The sequence below is a fragment of the Triticum urartu genome, chromosome 4A (assembly GCF_056163025.1).
Source record: "Triticum urartu cultivar PI428250 chromosome 4A, HENAU_Tu73, whole genome shotgun sequence".
NCBI lineage: Eukaryota > Viridiplantae > Streptophyta > Magnoliopsida > Poales > Poaceae > Triticum > Triticum urartu.
Genome location: NC_141876.1, coordinates 371,510,596 through 371,518,542, shown reverse-complemented (window position 1 = coordinate 371,518,542; position 7,947 = coordinate 371,510,596).

Here is a 7,947-nt window from a genome sequence, read left to right as displayed (position 1 = left end):
AGCAGTGGCACATTTGTTCCCTTGGCTCTAGCGGCCCTGACTTGCCTATCTCTAATGATTTCAGCAAGTTCATCATCATCAGCTTCGTCTTCTTCAGACGGCACTTGGAAGGTGACTTGCTTCTTCTGAGGACTAGGGCGAGGACCTCGTCCAGCAGTGGCCTTTGTCTTCAGTAGAGAGGGTCCTATTGAGGAATTTGGTGCCGCTGAGGAACTAGCTGAAGCTCCTGAGGCAATTTAGATGCCTACAGTCCTTTGGCACGAGGCAAGTTGCACAGGTGCTGAGGAGTTTGTTAGAACAGCCGAGGACTTTGGAGGAGCTAAGGATTTTGAAGGAGCAGGAGTAGCATGAGGAATTGGCTATGAGGGCTTTGAGGATTCTGGCCGTGAGGGCATTGCTGAGGAACTTGGCCTTGAGGGCACTGTTGGTGAAGCACTTGGCTTGCGCGCAGGCTTCTTTGACATCGCCTTCTTCGGCTTGACAGTAGAGGCCTCAGCAGAGGCAGCAACAGCAGCAGAGTCTTCATTGAATTTCCTCACTGCTTCTCTGGCTTGCTTAGCCAACTTGGCTTGGCGCTTGGCCCATTCATCAGGATAGTCCTCACCGCGCTTGAGGCTGGTGGGATCAGCTATTTGGCCAGGTGCCAATGGAGGTCTTGGGCATGGAGGATTGAGTGCGAATTTCTTCATGTACTTGGGAGTAACATACCTGTACTCCCTCCACTCTCTTGCCCATCTCCTCTCTATTCTTTGGACGCACACTTTGCGCTCATTCTTGGTTTCCTTGCCATGAGTGGCCTCATCAGGGGTGCAATAGTCCTTATATATGTCATCAGGGATCTCAAAAGCAGTATTGACCTCAGGCCTCTTTCCTCCTTTCTATGGCTTCTTACCGTCAGCCATTTTCTTCAGTTGAGGAATTTGAACAATGGAATTCTCTGAAGATGTATGCAACTTTTCTTCAAGGAACGCTGCAAATGAGTTAAGTTGATGAGAACCTAGTGATTCAGCAGCTGACATGAGTACCTGTGAACAAAGTATAGTTGCAAGGAATTTGGAGAGGTCATATGCGTTCTCAGAAGGTTTTGTAAAAAGAACAATTTTGAGGAATTTGACCAGATGAGTCTTGAAGAATTTCACTAAGCGTTCTTTGTCTTAGGTTCCAGAGATGTGTAGATAAAAAATCCACACATTTGAGGAATCTTGAAGAAAAACATAGCTTAGAGAAACGAATCATGAACAGATGATATATGAGGTGTTTTAGTGTGTGAAGATATGAAGAAAAACACCTTTGAAGATTTTGTATATAATCATTCGAATCAACGAGGGCAGTAAAAGTAACTTTTAATTACCCTGGATGAAGAACACGACGAACAGTGAGGTGGAGAGGTGAAGTTCGTCTCTGTAGATTTTCCACGCCCTAACTTGGCGGAGGAAGACTACTAAGGCGGCGGCGGAGTGAAGATTTCCGCGGCCGGCGCGAGTACGGCGGCGACGAGGTCACGGCAGTGAAGCTCTTCCTCACCGGCGATGATGAAGTAGCGGCAGCGCTAGGGTTTGAGAATCTCGAGATGGAGAGAGGTCGAGCGGAGTAAAAGAAGTGAGGAAGGGGAAGAGGGGTATTTATAGCCACGGTGAAAAACTGTTCGCCCGAAGAAATTGGACGAACGTGCCCCTGACCCTTCTCATTCTCTTGACATGTGTCACCCACGTACTGAGAGGTGGAGATCGTGTGCGATCGTGGGTGAAAGGAAAAGAGTATCGTGGGTTGCGGAACGGTTTGAGCGGCAAAGCCGAAAATCTAGATAAGATAGGTCTTAAAGTTCCCTTCGCAATTTCTTCAGCTGACAAGGACACAGTGAAGACTTTGAATGAGTTTCAAATAGAACGCACATGAAGAATTTGTGAACAGATTGGGTTGAGTATAGCATAGAGGGGGAAAGGGTCCGATCACATTCACTTAGCAGAAAGACCATCTTGAAGAATTAGCAATAAGTGAATGCTGTAGAGGACATAAAATCACACATATATATATATAGCCAATGAAGAAAAATGACAGAAACAATTAAGACAATGCAAAGTTGAAGAATATGAACAACTGAGGAATTTCAACTTTTGGTGGTGGCGTGACCCACCGTATAAGAATGATGATTTCAGACACCGCGTACAATTATCGTAGGGTTCTGAGAATCAAATTCTTCGTTAATTTCTTCACACCTAAGAGTGTTATTCTTCATTGATTGAGGAAAAACGTTTCTTCATGTGTTGCACATCGAAGTCATCAATTTTGCGTAAGTGTTAGGATGAGTGTCCTTTTCAAAGAACATTCGAAGATTCTAGGATATTTAGCTCACACCGCAACTTGCTAAATCTCTTCTCATCCAAGGGCTTTGTGAAGATATCGGCTAGCTGTTCTTCAGTCTTCACATGCTCAATAGAAATGCCGCCCTTCAACACATGATCACGAAGAAAATGATGACGAATCTGAATGTGCTTAGTCTTCGAGTGCTGAACTGGGTTGTGAGCAATCTTGATGGCACTCTCATTGTCACAGAAGATAGGCACATTCTTCATGTTGATTCCATAGTCCTTGAGAGTTTGCTTCATCCATAGCAATTAACCACAGCAAGAACCAGCGGCAATGTACTCAGCTTCAGCAGTAGATAGTGATACGCAGTTCTGTTTCTTCGAGGACCAAAAAACCAAAGATCGTTTGAGGAAATGACAAGTACCAGATGTTGACTTGTGGTCCACACGATCACCAGCATAGCCAGAGTCAAAATATCCAATGAGATCAAAAGCCAAGCCCTTGGGGTACCATAATCCAAGTGTTGGTGTGTGAGCTAGATATCGAAGAATATGCTTCACAGCCTTATGGTGTGATTCCTTTGGTGTAGCTTGAAATCGGGCACACATGCAAACACTAAGCATTATATCTGGCCTAGATGCACATAAGTACAATAAAGAACCAATCATGGAGCGGTATACCTTATGATCAAAGTCAATACCATTTTCATCAGTGCACAGATGGCCATTTGTGGGCATAGGAATTTTTACGCCTTTGCAATCTTGCATGCCGAATTTCCTCAGTACATCCTTGAGGTATTTCTCCTGAGATATGAATATGCCATTGCGTTGTTGACGAATTTGAAGACCTAAGAAGAATTTCAACTCTCCCATCATAGACATTTGATATTCTTCACTCATCATATAGGCAAATTCATCACTATAACGTTGGTCAGTACAGCAAAGATAATATCATCAACATATATTTGGCACACAAACAATTCACCATCATAAGATTTAGTGAAAAGAGTAGGGTCGAGTGAACCGGGTTTGAAGCCTCTCTTCATGAAGAATTCCTTCAAGGTATCCTACCACGCCTCAGGGGCCTACTTGAGGCCATAGAGGGCCTTGTTGAGTTTGAAGACTTTGTCAGGATTCTTTGGATCTTCAAAACCTTGGGGTTGAGCAACATATACTTCTTCCTCAAGCTTACCATTGAGGAATGAACTTTTCACATCCATTTGATATAAAGTGATATCATGATGGTTAGCATAAGCAAGTAATATGCGAATAGCCTCAAGTCTAGCAACAGGTGCAAAAGTTTCATCGAAATCAATTCCTTCAACCTGTGTGTAGCCTTGAGCTACGAGCCATGCCTTATTCCTCACCACAAGGCCATTTTCATCTTGCTTGTTGCGGTAGATCCACTTTGTGCCAATGATATTATGCTTGCGAGGATCTGGACGTTTGACCAGTTCCCAGACATTGTTGAGCTCGAACTAATGTAGTTCTTCTTGCATGGCCTGAATCCACTCAGGCTCCAGAAATGCTTCATCTACCTTAGTGGGCTCTGTGATAGAGACAAAAGCATAGTGCCCACAAAAGTTAGATAAATGTGAAGCTTTTGAGCGTGTGAGAGGACCTGGCGCTTTGATGTCATTGATGATCTTTTCAACTTGCACTTCTTTTTCAATGCGAGGATGAGCTGGTTGTCGTTGAGGAATTTGATCAGCATTCTCTTCAGCACCATTTTCTTCAGTATTTTCTTCAGGTGCATTAGATCGACGTTCTTCAAGTTCTGGAATGAATTCTTCAGCAGATTCTTCAGTAGGAATGACATCCTCAGTAGCCTTGAACTTGATAGTTTCCTCAGGTGTTGGTTCATCTATCATAGTAGGTAGGTGCTCTCTTTGCGAGCCATTAGTTTCATAGAACCGCACATCTACAGTTTCAACAACCTTGTGAAGAACGTTGTTGAAGACTCTGTAGGTGTGCGAGTCCTTTCCGTAACCAAGCATAAAACCTTCATGTGCTTTTGGTGCAAATTTTTAGTTGTGATGAGGATCTCTAATCCAACATTTAGCACCGAAGACTTTGAAATAACTTACATTGGGTTTCTTATCAGTGAGGAGTTTATAGGCAGTCTTCTTGAAGAATTTGTGAAGATATACTCTGTTGATGATGTGGCACGCAGTATCAATTGCCTCAGTCCAGAAACGACGAGGTGTTTTGTATTCATCAAGCATTGTGCGAGCCATCTTAGCAAGAGTCCTATTCTTACGCTCCACGACGCCATTCTGCCGAGGAGTATAAGGAGCAGATAACTCATGAGTAATACCAAGTTCATCAAGATAGTCATCGAGACCAGAATTCTTGAACTCAGTGCCATTGTCACTTCTGATGTGCTTGATCTTCACACCAAAGTTGGTTGAAGCCCTCGAGGAAAATCGCTTGAAGACTTCCTGCACTTCATGTTTGTAAGTAACAAGCTGTACCCATGTGTAACGAGAGTAATCATCAACAATAAAAAGCCATATTGAGATGCTTCATTTGAAACAGCAGAATAATGATTAGGACCGAAGAGATACATGTGAAGCAATTCAAATGGGCGAGTAGTGTTCATGATAGTCTTAGCTGGATGCTTGGCCTTTGTCATCTTCCCAGCTTCACAGTCTCCGCATAGGTGATCCTTGAGGAATTTGACATTCTCGATGCCAATGACATGCTTCTTCTTCGTAAGCATGTGCAAATTCCTCATGCCTGCATGACCAAGTCGTTGATGCCAGAGCCAGCCTTCTGAATCTTTTGCAAGTAGGCACATGGCTGGTTGTGGTCCTATAGAGAAATCAACAATATACAGGTCTCCTCTCCTAAAGCCTTCGAAGACTTTGGAATTGTTAGCTTCCATAACCACAACACAACGGTACTTGCCAAAGAAAACAACCATATCAAGATCACAAAGCATTGAGACAGACATAAGGTTGTATCCTAAGGACTCGACAAGCGTGACTTTGTCCATGTGTCGATCCTTTGTGATTGCAACCTTACCTAGACCCAATACCTGACTTTTGCCTTTGTCGGCAAAGATGATATGCTTTAGATGCGACAGAGATAATGGAGCATCCATCAATAGATTCTTGTCACCAGTCATGTGATTTGTACATCCACTATCGAGGACCCACTCAGTGGCTTTGGGTTGATCATCCTGCAGATGAATTAGTGCAACTTACAAACTCATATACTTCATCAGTGAAGAATATGACATCAATTCATCCGATCAATTTCATCAAGCAAAAGAACAGATAAAGTAGTATGAGGACGTGAGAAATGTAAGTGACCCTGCAGAAGAGATTAGTTCTTTTTCTTCACCACCCACATCTGAAGGGGTGGCAAAGAGTTCATCACTCTGCGAGCTCCATACGAGAAGGATGGCATAGAAGCCAGTCCATTTCGTTTCACATAAGAGGGGTTAGAGTAAGCATAAGAGTAGGCAGAGAAATTCTTCGAGGACTTATGGACATAATGATTTGAAGAATAATGCACATATCCATAATACTTAGATCTTCCCTGCGAAACAGACGGGTTAGCACGATGATGTTCATATGAGGACTTTGATCCTTTTAAGGAATATGATCCATGTGAAGAGTTTGGTCCGTATGAGGACTTGGATGCATATGAAGAATTTGGTCCATATGAAGAATTTGATCTGGGGTTCCTATTCTTCACAGGTGGCGTCATGATGACATTCACCTGAAGATTTTCAAGGCATCTTTTGGGAACCCAGATTTTCTTCATAGGAGGACCGTTCCTGCAGTTAGTGCCAACATATCTAGCAAATACTTCACCATTCTGATTTTTGAACAGTTTATAGTTGGAGTCAAATGACTCATCATCAGAATGAGGAGATTCACATGCAAATCCAGATAAGTTAGATGGATCAACTGGAGGTCCCTTTGTAGCAACCCATGTAGTTTTGGGGTACTGCTCAGGCTTCCAATATGTACCATCAACATTGAGTTTCCTCTCAAAAGCAATACCCTCTTTCCTAGGGTTCCTGTTGAGGATCTGCTTTTTAAGCACATCACAGAGTCTGATGCCCTTTGAGGCTTTTGTACATGCCTGTCATGTGCAATTCCTTCAGCCCTGCATCGTCAGTGATACTAGCAATGTCCTCAGATGATGAATTAGTGATAGCAGAGGCATGTGAAGAATTTGAAACATTAGCAGCATTTGAACATTCAGGTGAAGAATTGGCAGATTCATGTTCAATGCACTTCAAGCATGGAGGAACAAATTCTTCTTGAGAAGTGCGGATTTGTTGAGCAAGTAATGAATCGTGCTCCTTCTGAAGATCTTCATAACTCACTCTTAGCTTCTCAAGGTCTTGCTTTCTTTGAAGAAATTCATAAGAAAGATTCTCATAATCAGATAAGAGAGTGTTATGATGACCTTGAAGATTGTCAAACCTAGTCTGAAGTCTCTGCAGATTTTCAGTCAAGGCTTTAGTGCGATCCATTTCTTCACCCAACATATCGTCACTTTTGTCTAGCATGTTTTTAACCTTTTCAAGAGCCCTTTGTTGTTTTACAGCAATCTTAGCAAGTTTAGAATAGCTGGGCTTAAGGTTTTCATCAGATTCATGCTCACTAGATTCAGAGGAGGTATAGTTGAGTACCTTGGCACCCTTTGCCATGAAGCAATAGGTGGGAGCATAGTCATCATCGCCTTCATCAGCCTTGTTGGTGAGGTCATTTTCTTCAGTGTTGAAGATAGACTTGCTGACGAATGCAGTAGCGAGAGCTAGGCTCGCCACTCCGATTCGGACTCCTCAGATGTCTCCTCTTCCTCATTTTCTTCAGATTCAGCCTCAGAGTCCATTTCCTTGCCAATGAATGCCCTAGCCTTCTTGGAGCTGCTCTTCTTGTGATATGGAGACTTTGAGGATTTTGATGATGAAGATTTTGTGGATTTCTTCTTTTTCTTCACATCATCAGAACTGTAATCCTTGTATTTCTTCTTCTTTGGTTCCTTTTCCCACCGAGGACAATCTTGAATGTAATGTCCAGGTTTCTTGCACTTGTGACAGAGCCTCCTCTTGTAGTCACTGGATGAGGAATTGTTGCTCCTTGAGGGTCTTCCAAGGCGACCACGTCTTGAGAAATTTTGGAACTTCTTCACGAGCAGAGCCAGATCATGGCTTAGTTCTTCAGGATCACCAAGGCTGCTACCAGAGTCTTCATATTCGGACTCAGATACTGCCTTGGCCTTCAGTGCGCGTGATCTGCCATAGCTTGAACCATAGAGATCTCTTTTTTTAGCAACTTGGAACTCATGAGTATTTAGCCTCTCGAGAATATCAGCGGGATCAAGTGACTTGTAATCAGCACGTTCTTGTATCATCAATGCCAGAGTGTCAAATGAGGAATCAAGCGATCTCAGCAATTTCTTCACCACCTCATGGTCGGTGATGTCAGTGGCACCAAGTGCTTGAAGCTCATTTGAGATGTCAGTGAGGCGATCAAAGGTTTGTTGAACATTTTCATTATCGAGTCTTTTGAAGCAGTTGAAGAGATTGCGAAGAACATCAACTCGAGAGTCACGCTGTGTTGAGACTCCTTCATTCACTTTGGACAACCTGTCCCAGATAAGCTTTGCTGTCTCC